The sequence below is a fragment of the Kogia breviceps genome, chromosome 6 (assembly GCF_026419965.1).
Source record: "Kogia breviceps isolate mKogBre1 chromosome 6, mKogBre1 haplotype 1, whole genome shotgun sequence".
NCBI classification, from domain to species: Eukaryota; Metazoa; Chordata; class Mammalia; order Artiodactyla; family Physeteridae; genus Kogia; species Kogia breviceps.
Window position 1 is genome coordinate 115098041 of NC_081315.1, and position 14554 is coordinate 115112594.

The 14554-nt window shown below is 36.4% G+C and overlaps 1 long non-coding RNA gene across 1 annotated transcript in view; it reads left to right on the forward strand.

Annotated features, from left to right (window-relative positions):
• Window positions 1-3127: 3127 nt before the first annotated feature.
• Window positions 3128-14554, forward strand: part of LOC136794397 (uncharacterized) — a 304826-nt gene continuing 293399 nt past the window's right edge. The window contains exon 1 of the long non-coding RNA XR_010841129.1: window positions 3128-3484. This is a non-coding gene — a long non-coding RNA (uncharacterized lncRNA). The remainder of the gene's footprint in view (window positions 3485-14554) is intronic.

Below are 14554 nucleotides of genomic sequence, written 5' to 3' on the forward strand. Positions count from 1 at the left end.
TACTCCCTTTCCCAAATGTTACTGCAAATGGATAGATACAGCAACCCCAGCCTGAGGAAAGCATGGTGACCAGGGAACCAGGGTACTTGTGCATGAGGACTTGGGTCATGGCACTAGGTAAACTACCAAGCCTAGAAGATGGGGAAGGTAAGTGTGAAGGAAATCTAGAAGACATTGTGGAGGAGAGAAGTGATGAATATCAGTTATAGATCTGAGACAGCTGTAGACGCGAAGACTGTTGTTCAATCCACTAAAATCACTCTCCTAAGTTTTCTCTCTGGAAGAGAGGACGACTAAAATTCTGAAGGAACTTCCCCCTAAATGTATATGGAGGATTATATCTGAGTGATGCAATGGATGAGCTATGGTAGATAAGGGCTTGAACCACCCAATTCTTTCTCTAAGAAAGGTCTTGTTGACAAATGTGGGGAATGAGGTTAACAGAGAGCCAACTACCCAGGGTCTGCCTCAGCTGTAGAGTTGTTTCACTCAAGATCATTCCCTTCCTGGAAACACTTGCATCCAATGACAGATTGAGGTGAGTCCGTACAAGTTTTTTCCATTTTAATTTGATGAAGAATGGTGCTAATCAGCAATAGTTGCTCCACATGGTCTCCCAACCCCTCACCACCCCCCACCCAGATTGACTGAAGCTTTGTTAGACTGTGTTGCATCAAGGTTCAGCTTTTCACTCCCCAATCTTAATTCTCCCCCCTTTGTCTCATAGGTGTAGATCCCTAATAAACCTCCCCCGCACAAAATGGGGCTTAAAAGGTGTGAAGAGGTTTGATTGAGGAGTCTTGTTGGTTTGTATTAAGGAATTTGGGCTTCATCTGAGGGTGATTGGAATCTATTGAAGGGTTTTAATCAGAAATATGATGTGATTAAATTTGCATGAAAAAAAAAGTCACTTTATCTGCAGAAAGGAGTAGATAAGAGTGGAAATATTCTTAATGTCCTGGAGGTAGGGTCAGTGGAACTGTGTGCAGGGAGGCCAGCTACGATGCTGCTGCAGAAATTTACCTAGGTGCTCAGAGGAGTTGGAAGATAGCAGAAATGACCATCACAAAGGGCACCTGGGGCTCAGATCATCTTCAGTCATTGCAGGGAGAAGTTTTTGTAGTTGATTTTTTCCTTCCGTTTTGGGGGGAGGGGAATGGGAGGATCAGGAGATACCTTTTTCTGTAATTGTTTGTTTTCTCTCGTGTATTTTTTTCAAAAGAATTTAGAAAAGCCAACCAACCAAAACCGGGTGGTTCAAGATCTCATGGCCCAAAGCTTTGAAAAAGAATTCCCTAGGGATTGTAAAGCTGTTGCAGCTGAGAGCAATATGGTCTGAGTGTACTGCTCTTGAGAGCCTAACAGACTTGGGCTTAAGTAATGCTTCTGCTCTTCCAAACCAAGTGACCTTCAAGAAATGCTTAAACACTTCAAAGTACAGTAGCTTCACCTGTGAAATGGAGGTACTAGAGGGGATTCAATAAGATCATATACCTGGGGAAAGCATTGGAAGAATGGTAGCATTTATAAGTAATACACTAATAATATTCAACTTTCTTGTTGTCTTGGTTTGTAAGTTCAAGTTCCTTTGTAACTAATAGATCAGTAGTAGTCTTTACGGACTGCTTTTGCTAAAAGAATTTTAGTTTTATCTGGGTTTCATCTTACCTTCCATTTTATCCTCCTTTTAGGAAGATGAAAACGTGTTTTGGAATATTCTCTGTGGTTTTAAAGCAGGAAATTGGGAGAGGGAAAGAAGATATTCAAGTTCCTTATCTTTGCTATAGCAAGCCTTGGATTTGCAATAAATATTTTGCATGGGAAAAAATGATTCTTGGACAGTTTTACAATGCCAAAACCAGTCCTCTGGATTCCACATTTGTTTAGTTTCTTAAAAATTATACTCTCATTTGTTGTAATAATTCACATTTACAATTTTGGTATGTATGATGTGTATATATATATTTTTTCTTTACTATCTTTTAGTATAGTACCAATAGAAGTCAAGCCCATCACCTCAAGGAATCTAAATCTAAGATGTTATTTAACTCATGTACATTTGAGGGACTATGGTAGGTGCTGGGCATACTTCCATGCAAAGATTTTAGTACATTGTTCAGCAGAATGGACCTTTACCAAGGTCAGACATTTGAAAATGAAAGAAGAAACAACTTCAATGTCTCATCAGTAGAGAAATGGTTAAATAAATGATAGTAAATCCATACAATGGAATGCTGTGCAGCTGTTAGAAAGAATGAGGAAAAGCCATATGCACTGAGTTGGAAACGTCTCTAAGACGTATTAAATTAAAAAAAGCAAGTCTGAGAACTATGTACATGACATGACTCCATTAGGTTAAAAGATATCCACATGTACATATGTAATATGTATATGTCAAGTATATACATTTTATTTATAGATTTATACCTATCCCATAGACAGAAACTAGAATACCCATCACCTGTGACCTTGGGGAAGGGAGCAGTTAAGTCAAGGAGGAATTTATTGTTTTGCTCTAACAATTGTGCATTATCTGAATCACTTAGAATGTAGTATTCTTGTTTACTTCCATGCATTTTTAAAATGATGAATGGCCAACACATAATTGAAGTAAGATCAAGAAAACATACATAAATCTTTAAAAAAATTTTTCTAATTATAAAATTTAAATAACAAAATTCACCATCATAACCATTTTTAAGTGTACAGTACAGTGGCTTCAATTACATTCACATTGTTGTGCTACCAATCAACACCATCCATCTTTAGAACTCTTCACCTTGCAAAACTGAAACTCTGTAATCATTTAGCAATTTCCCATTCGCCTCTTCCCCTAGCCCCTGGCAGCAACCGTCCTACTTTCTGCTCCTATGATTTTTTTTTTTTAATACAACAGAAAGTTTAAATCTTATTTTTCTTTCATTAGGGTAACACCATTTCCCAAGGAAATGATACAACTTAACACATTATTTCACAGCCAAAGGCAGTATATCTGCCTGCTTGTGCTTTGGGTTCGTTTTGTAGCAGCTGAACCGGCTTCTACGCCTCTTCTCTGGGTGAACAGTCCTTGCGGCGCCTCTTGATGACGTGCCTGGTTTTAAATGCCTGCGCCGGCTGTGTGCGCAGCAGCAGGAGGTTGGAGAGAAGCTACGCCTGGCTGTGCTGGGATTTGTACCTACTGGGGTCGGCGCGGGCGGGGGCACGGGGGGCGCCGCCACAGCACAAAGGGGCTCCCGGCAGGAGTGTGGAGCGTGTGTGAGGTTTCCTTGTGCAACAACTCTGAGTTAGTGGAGGTTTCATGTGAAGAATCTACCATATTCCTTATAAAGACAGTTGCCGTGTTGTGGCTGAATCTGCACAGACGGAGGCTGCCGGGCCGACAGCGTTGGGAACCCGAACCCGCCTGCGCCCTGGGGAAGATGCCGTCCCTGTGAGTGTCCGCAAGCTGCTGTTGCCGTAAACTTGACTACCTCAAGTACTTCATGTAAGTAGAATCGTATAATATTTGTATTTTTGTGACTGGTTTATTTCACTCAGTGTGTCCTCAGCTGCTAGGTCATGTCCTCAGGGTTCATCCATGTTGAATTTCCTTCCTTTTCAAGGCTGAATAATATTCCTGTGTGTGTATCACATTTTGTTTATGCATTCGGTAAATCTTTTAAAAGTGATATTTCAGTTGGCTATGATACATAATAAAAATGTGGATAAGGATGACATTCTGTTTAAAGAAAACTGAAAATCAGAAAAGAATTTAAGAAGAATGTGTAAAGTTACTATTGTCACATAGATGGTAGAATAATCTCTCTGAGAGTTGCCCCTTCCCCCTTTTTTTTGGTCATAGGGAATACGAATCAAGAAAGAATTGGAAAATTAAATACTTGTTCCTATAGATTGGAAAATGGATAATCCAAGTAAGACCAGACAAATAGGGCATAATTTCACTATTTCTGAGTCTTACCTCAAACATTTTGTTACATGTAAATTCGTTAGTGCCGTTCTATTTAAACTGGTTTAAATTGGTTCCTGAAGGAACCAATTAAATGGACTCTTAAGATGTTTAAAAGGAGAGTAATTAAGAAGACAGGGCTTTAAACTTTTTTGCCTAATTTACCCTGTATCTGGAGGCATAACTAAAACTTTACTATATAAAAGAATGGAGGAAATTGAAAACAGGGGATTGCAGGATGTTAACAAAACATCATCCCTGTACACGTAATATTTATATTGCCAAATGCCAGTAGGAATTCCTTTTGCATTTTATTTTTGCCTAATTACTTATGTCAGGAATTTCTGAAATGATTAGGAGCCAAAAAGGAAAGAAGAAACTTTCTCAGTGTTCTTCTCTTTGTTAAATAGTTGCAGAGTAGGTGTCTCTTATCCACAGGTGTACAAAGGATATGCTCCAGGTGTTCTTCAAAAATAATTTAAATTTTTTTTTCTTTTCGTAGTAATACGAAGCATACATAATAACTTACTTTCACCAATCAGGTTATTATGTAATTTCAGGCAAGCAATGTGATAGCTTTACCAAGGTCATGGTCAGAGTTCAGGAAGACTAGAGACCCATGTCTTTTTTTCACTGTGGCATACGCCACCTCTTTTTCCTTTGCCCCATTTCCCTTCTTATTCTGTGCTGTCTGTTTTTCTCATTTTAGTAGTTATATATTTTTAGGCTGTGTTTTTCACTGGCAGTAGTAATCTTTCACTTGTTTTGGCTTAAGTTCATTCTGCTTTTCAGACTCACTTATTGTTGTATCATAAATAATTGTAGCTTTTTCCACTCAGAGGCTGTGAGAAAAGACAGACAAAAGTGCTTGCAAAAGGAGAATGGCAGCATGGCAAAATGCAAGGAAAACAGTAAATATATTGTATAGACATTTTTATGACTATAGGTTTCTGGTTAAAACAGTCTTTTTTTAAAAAAAATAAATTTATTTATTTATTTTTGGCTGCGTTGGGTCTTCGTTGCTGCATGTGGGCTTTCTCCAATTGTGGTGAGCGGGGGCTACTCTTCGTTGTGGGGTGTGGGCTTCTCATTGCAGTGGCTTGTCCTGTTGTGGAGCACAGGCTCTAGGCACGTGGGCTTCCATAGTTGTGGCACATGGGCTCAGTAGTTGTGGCTCACGGGCTCAAGAGCACAGGCTCAGTAGTTGTGGCACATGGGCTTAGTTGCTCCATGACATGGGGGATCTTCCCAGGCCAGGGCTCGAACCTGTCTCCCCCGCATCGGCAGGTGGATTCTTAACCACTTTGCCACCAGGGAAGCCCAAAACAGTCTTTTTTCATATTTGTTCTTTATTATATAATAGTCTAGTAAAGGAATGATGAGTGAAAAATGTGGACATATATACAATAAATGTATAATAAATAGTGTTGCAATATACATATCCATCATCAGTTAATGATACAACCCCAAGTGGAACATGTTTCTCAAATTTCAATACTGAGCTGATGAACAGATATCCACTAGATCTTCAACAAATGTATATTAAACTAAATTGATTTGTAAGTCAGAGATTATCTCTTTATAATTACACTTAATAGCTCCATATAAAACAATATGATTAGCAATGTATAGAATGCATTCTGATGTTAAAGGTTATCATTACAAGAAAAATAATTGTAACTTGTATGGTGATGGATGTTAACTAGACTTATTGTGGTGATCATTTTGCAGTATATACAAATATCAAATCATTATGTGGTACACCTCAAATTAATATGATGTTACCTGTCAGTTATACCTCAATTTAAAAATGATGTGATCTGAACTCTTTATGAAGGAGTTAGGGGAGTTTTTCACATCTCCCTAAGGTACATCGGGATGTACACCAACCACACTCGTTCACCAAACCTAGGGAGTTGGCAGTTCTCCTTGATTGCACCTTAGTCTCAGCATTGTACTTGCCTCAGGTCCATCAATCACATTTCTTAATTCCATGGTCCAAAGTGCTCACAAAACAGCCTCTTCTTACTCCTACTTCCTTATTTCAGGTCCTAATTATCTCCTGGCTGAGTTACTGCAGCATCCTCTGAACTCAGCTTTTTGCCTATATTTTATTCCATTCTTAGCTTTCGAAGTGAAAATATGGCCATGCAACTGCACTGTTGAAAGCCTTTCAAAGATTGTCCAATGATTATGCCAATATTTTCCATACTTATTGCACAGTCCTGTTGATCAAAATGATCAAAGATTCTTCCGAATAGAAAAACAAGAGGACAAAAATTCAATGTAAAATATTTGTAGATGCTTTACCACTCTTATTAGGTAATATTTCAAGGTAAACTAAATTTAGAGCAAGATTAACTACTAATGATGGTAGTTACAAGTCCATATTTAAAATAACCTTATTAATTTTTTTTTTTTCGATTACTTCCTCAGAGGTTTTTTTTTTTTTTTTTTAAATAACCTTATTAATTTTAATTTATTTTGCTTGTCTTCATGTCAGATCTTTTTATAGTGAATATATTTGACATATAACATTGTGTATAGTTTGTTACTTTGATACATAATATTGTAATATGATTGCTGTTGTAGTGATATTTATCACATTACATAATTATAGTACAATATTGTTGTTTATATTCATTAATACTGTGAATTAGATCATTGCAAGTTTGTTCTCTTAACAGCATCAGTCTTATCTACCCATCCCCTGGTAACCAGCGTTTTACTCTCTATTTTTTATGAGCTTGGCTTTTTTAGATTCCATGTATAAGTGATATCATATCGTACTTGTATTTCTTTGTCTGACTTCTCACTTAGCATAATGTGCTTGAGTTCCATCCATATTGTCACAGATGGCAGGATATCCTTCTTTCTCACACATGAATAATATTCAACTGTATATATATATAGCACATCTTTTTTATCCATTCATCCACTGATGGTCATTTAGGTTGTTTCCATATCTTGACTGTTGTGAATAATACTTCAGTAAAGATGAGAGTGCATATATCTCTTCAAAATCCTGTTTTTATTTCTTTTGGGCATATACCCAGAAGTGGAATTGCTAGATTGTTTGTTAGATCTGATTTTAATTTTTTGAGGAATTTCCTTATTGTTTTCCACAGTGGTTGGACCAGTTTACATTCCCATCAACAGTGTTATAAGGGCTCCCTTTTCACCACATCCTTGCCAGCACCTGCTCTCTCTTGTCTTGATGCTAGCCATTCTAGCAGGTGTGAGGTGGTATCTCATTGTGGTTTTGATTTGCGTTTCCCTGATGATTAGTAATGTTGAAGATCTTTTCATGAGCCTGTTGGCCATTTTGATGTCCTCTTTGGAAAATATCTATGTAGTTCTTTTGCTCATTTTTAAATTGGGTGTGTGTTTGTATTTGTTATTAACTTGTATGAGTTCTTTGTATATTTTGGATATTAACCCTTCATCTGATATATGGTTTACAAACTTTTTCTCCCATTCTGTAGGTTGTCTTTTCATTTTGTTGTTTCTTTTGCTGTATGAAGCTTTTGAATTTGGTGTAGTCCCATTTGTTGATTCTTGCCTTTGTTGTTTGTGCTTTTGGCATTATGTCCCCCAAATCGTTGCCAAGATCAATATCAAGGAGCTTCTTCCCCATATTTTCTTCTAGGAGTTTTATGATATCAGGTTTTATGTTTACGTCTTTGATCCATTTCAAGTTAATATTTTATGAGTAGTGTGAGATAGGGATCCAATTTTACTGTTCTGCATGTATTTCTCCAGTTTCCCCAGCATTAATTGTTGAGAACACTATCCTTTCCTTATCCAGTGCTCTTGGCTTCCTTGTTGAATATTGGTTGATTGTATATGCCAGGATTTAATTCTGGGCTGTCTGTTCTGTTCCATTTGTTTATATGTATATTTTTGTGCTGTTCTTATTGCTCTGGCTTTGTTGTATAGTTTGAAATCAGGAAGCATGATACCCCCAGCTTTGTTCTTTTTTCTCAGGATTACTTTGGCTATTCAAGGTCTTTTGTGGTTCCACACAAATTTTATGATTGTTTCTTCTGTTTCTGTGAAGAATAACTGATATTTTGATGAGAATTGCATTGAATCTGTAGATGGCTTTGAGCAGCATGGATATTTAAACAGTATAGTTCTTCCAATCCATGAAAATGGGATTTTTAAAAATTTGTGTCATCTTTGATTTCTTTCAGCAAAGTCTTGTAGTTTTTTTCTTTTTTAGGTATCATTCTGATATTTTTAAAAAATTCTTTTAACATTTTTATTGGAGTATAATTGCTTTACAATGTTGTGTTAGTACCTGCTGTATAACAAAGTGAATCAGCCATATGTATACTTATATCCCCATATCCCCTCCCTCTTGCATCTCCCTCCCACTGTCCCTATCCCACCCCTCTAGGTGGTCACAAAGCACTGAGCTGATCTCCCTGTGCTATGCAGCTGCTTCCCTCTATCTATTTTACATTTGGTAGTGTTTATATGTCAGTGCCACTCTCTCAAAGTCTTGTAGTTTTAATTGTACAGATCTTTCACTTCCTTGGTTAAATTTAATTCTAAGTATTTTATTGTTTATGATGCTATTGTGAAAGGGATAGTTTTACTTCTTTTTCAGATGGTTCATTGTTAGTGTAAAGGAATGCAACTGATTTCTGTTTGTTGCTTTTGTATCCTGCAACTTTACTGAAGCTGTTGATTAGTTTCAACAGTTTTTTTGTTGACTCTTTGGAATTTTCTATATATAAAATCATATCATCAGCAGAAAGCAATAGCTTTGCATCTTCCTTTCTGATTTAGAGGTCTTTTATTTCTTTGTCTTGCCTAATTGCCCTGTCTAGGGCTTCCAGTACTATATTAAATAAGAGAGATGAGAGTGGGCATTCTTGTCTTGCTCCTGATCTTAGAGGAAAAGCTTTCAGTTTTTCTCCATTGAGTATAATGTTAGCTGTGGGTTAGTTAAATATGACTTTTATTATGTTGAGTTATGTTCTTTCTATACCCAATCTGTCAAAGGCTTTTTATCATGAAAGCATATTGTATTTTGTCAGATGCTTTTTCCGTGTCTGTTGAAATGATCATGTGATTTTTTGATTTTGTTGATGTGATATATTACATTAATTGATTTGTGTATGTTGAATCATCCTTGCATTCCAGAGATGAAATCCCACTGATTACAGTGCGTTATCATTTTACTGTGTTCTTGAATTCAGTTTGCTAATATTTTATTGAGAATTCTTACATCTATGCTCACCAGGGATGTTGGTGTATAGTTTTCTTTTTTTGTGGTACCCTTACCTGGTTTTGGTATCAAGGTAATGTAATAGGGGCAGGGTGAGAGTGTGGCCATTGGTCCATGGCTGTTAGCTGTTCTGCTTCGCCAATGGTCAGCATGGCAGTGGTCCCCACGGTGGCAGTCTCCCTTGGTTGCAGTCCGTGGGACCTGGCCCCCATTTGCCCTCTTGCCCCCTTCCCCAGAGCAGTTGCTGAGTGAGTCCTGACATAGCAGGGCACTGAAGAGGGGTACAGAAGGGAAAGGCTGTGGCTGCATCGGGCAGGTGCAAACATTTCAGCTTCTCACTTTGGGTGACTCTGGGTTGTTTCAGGTGGCCAGGCAGGCATACTGACAGGTGGACCGGCAGACTAGTGGAGGTGGTGATGCTCTGTGTGATCGTGCATTAGGTAGACCCTCTGCTAGTGTGAAAGGCCAGCGAAGATGCTATGGCTGGAACATTGTGACCTGACCATGACCTGACCCTATGGACAGCTATAAGGACAAAGGATCTGACACCAAGAATTTTGCAACAACTAACCACGCCCCTCTCTCACCTTGCCTTTAAAAGGGCTTTGCTGACACCTTTGGGGGGTTTGGGGTTTTTTAAGGTATGAGCCACCCATCTCCATGCATGGCCCTGCAATAAACCTTTCTTGGCTCCAAACTGCGATGTTTCAGTATCGTTTGGCCTCACTGTGCATAGGGCACACAGACCTGCATTCGATAACAGTAATGCTGGCCTCATAGAATGAATTTGGAAGTGTTCTTTCCTCCTCAATATTTTGGAAGTGTTTGAGGAGGGTTGGTGTTAATTCTTCTTTAAATGTTTAGTGTAATTCACCAGTGAAGCTGTCTGGTTCTGAAGTTTTCTATGTTGGGATGTTTCTGTTATTGATTCAATCTCTTTACTCATTATTGGTCTCTTTATATTTTCTATTTCTTCCTGATTGAGTCTTGGTAAGTTGTGTTTCTAGAAGTGTATCTAGTACTTCTAGGTTATGTAAGTTGTTGACATATAATTATTCATAGCAGTCTCTGATGTTCCTATGTATTTCTGTGTAGTATTAGTTGTAATGTTCCCTCTTCAATTTTATTTGAGTCTTCTCTTGTTTTTTCTTGGTTAATCTACCTAAAGCTTTGTCAATTTTGTTTGCCTTTTTAAAGAACTAGCTCTTAGATTCGTTGTTCCTTTCTATTGTTTTTCTGGTCTCTATTTCATTTATTTCTGCTTATTATTATTATATTTTTATATATAATATAATATATATAATATATATATATTTATATATTTATATATATATTTTTATATATTTCCTTCCTTCTGCTAACTTTGGGCTTGATTTGGTCTTTTTTGTCTAGGTCCCTGAGGTGTAAAGTTAAGTATTTTATTTGAAATCTTTCTAATTTCTTAATATATGCATTTATTACTGTAAACTTTCCTCTCAAAAGTGCTTTTGCTGCATTCCACAAGATTTGATGTATTTCCATTTTCATTTGTTTTGAGATAATTTTTAATTTCACTTTTGATTTCTTTTTTGACCAATTGGTTGTTTAGAAGTGTGTTGTTTAGTTTCCATATATTTGTACATCTTACCACTTTCCTATAGTTGTTGATTTCTAGTTTTATACCATTGTGGTCAGAAAAGAAAGTTGCTATAATTTCAGTCTTCTTGAATTTGTTAAGGTTTGTTTTGTGTCCTGTTATACATCTGACCTGGAGAAGTTCCATGTGCACTTGAGAAAACCGTGTATTCTGCTATGGTTGGTTGCAATGTTCAGTATATGTCTGCTGAGTTCATTTGTTCTAAATTATGGTTCAACTCCAACATTAATTGTTCATTTTCTGTTTAGGCAATCTATTCTTTCCTGATAGTGGGATATTGAAATATAATATTATTGTATTGTTGTGTAGGTCTCCCTTAAGATCCATTAGCATTTGCTTAATATTTTGGTACTGAGTGTTGGGAGCATGTATATTTACAATTGTTATATCTTGATGTAGTGACCCGTTTCTCATTTTATAATGACTTTATTTGTCTCTTGCTACCATTTTTTGGCTTGAAGTCTGTTATGTCTGATATGAGTATGGCTATGTTCACTTTCTTTTGGTTTCTTCTTGCTTGGAATATCATCTTCAATCCTTCACTTGAGCCTGTGTGTGTCTTTAGAGTTGAAGTGAGTCTCCTGTAGGTAACATACAGTTGGGTCTTATTTTTTTAATTCATCCAGCCACTCTGTTTTTTTGATTAGTGAATTCAGTCTGTTTACATTTAGGATGATTATTGATGTGTAAGAACATACTACTGCCATTTTATCTTTTGTTTTCTGGTTATTTTGTTTCTCTGTTGTTTCTTTTTCCTTCTATTTCTGTCTACCTTTGTAAGTTGGTTGTTTTACATAGTGATTGGTTCAGTCTCCTATTTTTTGTTTTGTGTCTCTGCTCTAGATTTTTGTGTTGTGGTTACGATAAAGTTTACATAAAACATCTCATAAATAAGAGTCCTTTTTCTGCTTATAGCAACTTACCTTCATTTGCCTATAAAGGTTCCATTCTTTTACTCCTTCTTTTCTATGGTTTGATGTCACAAATTATCTTTTTAAGCTGTGAATTTGTTACCAAATTGTAGTGACTATAGTTATTTTTAATATTCTTTTCCTTTAACGTTTATGCTATAATTGTTTAACACTTCTAAAGTAGAGTTATAGTTTTCTAATTCCGACTGTCTATCATCTTAATCAGAGTTTTGTGTGACTTTGTCTCCATTTCAACTTGAAGAGCTCCCTCCAACATTTCTTGTAAGGCAAGTCTGGTGATTTGAACTCCCTCAGCTCTTTTTTGTCTGGGAAAGCTTTCATTTTCCCTTCATATCTGAAGGATAACTTTGTCAGATAGAGTATTCTTGGATGGCAGTTTTTATGTTTCCATAGTTTGAGCATGTCAATCCACTCTCATGGCCTGTAGATTTTCTACTGAGAAACCTGATGGTGGCTTAATGGGGGTCCCTTTGTAGATTACTTTCTTTTTTTCACTGAGTGTTTTTAAACTTCATTATCATTGACTTTGACAGTTTCATTATAATGTGTCTTAGAAAAGTTCTTTTTGCATTGAGATACTAAGGTGTTCTGTTAGCTTTGTGGACTTGTATATACAGTTCTTTTCCCAGGTTTAGGAAGTTCTCAGCTATTGTTTTTTAAAATAAACTGTCTGTCCCCTTCTTCTCTTTTCCTTCTGGTGAACCCATTATTTTTATGTTGGATTTTCTAATGGAGTCTGATAACTCTCATAAGGTTTCTTCTCTCTAAAAAAAATCTTAGTTCTCTCTCACCTTCCATTTGAATCATTTCTAAATTCCTAACTTTCAGGTTGCTTATTTGCTCTTCCACCTGATCTGCTCTGTTTTCAGTGCCTTCTAATGCATTCTTCATCTTTTTTTTTGAGTTTTCTGACTCCAGAATTTCTGTTTAGTTCTTTTTTAGAATTTACATCTGTTAGGTAAAGTGTTAATTAATTTTATTACTGAGCTTATTGAATTGCCTTTTTGAGTTTTCTTGTAGCTTGTTGAATTTCTTCATAACAACGATTTTGAATTCTCTATCAGAATGCAATATTCTGTGTCCAATTTCAGTTGCTGGAGAATTGTGATTTTGTTTTTGTGATACCATATTACCATGATTTTTCATAGTGTTTGATGAAATGTTCCTCTGCTGCTGCATTTGAATTAGCAAACACCTTATTTAAGTAAGACTTTGTTTTCTTTCATTCTAATAATCCAACAGGTTGGCAATTAGAAGTCTTTCTTTTGTTTTCCAGAAGGTGGCACTATAGCACAAGTTTTTGGTTTCTGTTACTGGTGCTAACTTGTAGCTAAATTTGGGAGTGAGCCCATAAAAACAAAAGCTGGTATAAAAAAAACAAAAAAAACTGGTGACAAGAATTGAGACAGGTGTGTTCTTAGCACTTGGGTTCTTGCCCAGTAGGGGGAGTCTCAGAGTGGAAGAGTCCAAGAGGTTTGTGGACAGATCTTTTGCTGACATTTTGGGCAGATGGCATGAAATGCATTCCTTCAATTCTCTGTCTGCCTTCTTCCTTTTGCTTTCCCTCCCCTGGTCATGGAGACCTCTCTTCAGAAATCTGTTTGCTGAAGAGCAACAGGACCCTCTACTGCAGCCCCTGTGTCCAGGCAGACTTTTACTTTCCACTTCCTCTGCTAGAAGGGCTGCCACTACCATTAGTGTTGGTGTCGCTGCCACCACCACTGCCCCAATGCTACTGCTGCTGCAACTCCCTTGACTCTATATCCTCCACCATGGTCTAATGCACCCACTTTTGGATGCATTTCTGAAGTGTTCTGGTGTGCTCTGCAAAGGAACTTTGATCAGTTATGGATATTCTATTAGTTGTAAATCAAAGTGGAGAGAGAAAAAGAATGATTCACACCAACCACCATGATGCTGATCTCCATCTTCTTAGATCATCATTTTTAACCTCATAATGTGGCTGATGAAATGTCATCTCTACCATGCTTTCATTGCTATGTTTGCATTATTGGCATTATATTTATAGAGAGTTGTTCCTTTTTAAACCACTTATCTATGTTCTGAACACTAAATATAGTTAATGTTGATAAAATTATAAATATAATTCATGATTCAGTTAACAGCACATGAACAGTACATTATTCTGAAATACTCAAAAAGTAAACACATAAACTTCTCTGTTTTGGAACTTTCTCCATAGGAGATAATTTGATCACCTCACATAGTATGAATTAGGGACCCATTAATCCATCCATTCTGATTATAATTAAAGCTTAATTTCTTTCCCATTTTTAAAGAAAATAAATAAAAATATAAATTCTAATATGTTCCTTGTACCTATGGAAAGGTCATCTTTTACATCCAATTTTAGAGACATGGCCGATAAAATACAATTCAAACTCCTTAGTGTAATTCTTACTTGGGTTTAGTGTTCTCATGATCTGTATTTTCCATCAATTTGCATTTAGCTTACACAAGTGTTTATAGTTAAAACAGGTTTATAGCTTATAGTTGGGTCTTGCATTTGAATTCTAATAATATTTGTCTTTTAACTGGAGTATTTAGACCATTTACATTTAATGTAATTGTCAGTTTGGTCAGCTTTAAATTTACCATCTTGCTATTTGTTTTCTATTTATCCCATCTATTTTTTCCTTTTACGATTTATATTTCCTTCTTTTGAATGGAGGTTTTAATGTGTCTTTAATTCCAATATTGATTTATTTCCTTTTTTCACGGTTGTTCTGGTTTTAAAATTTTATCTTTATTGTATTACAATCTAGTGTCCAGTATTATAT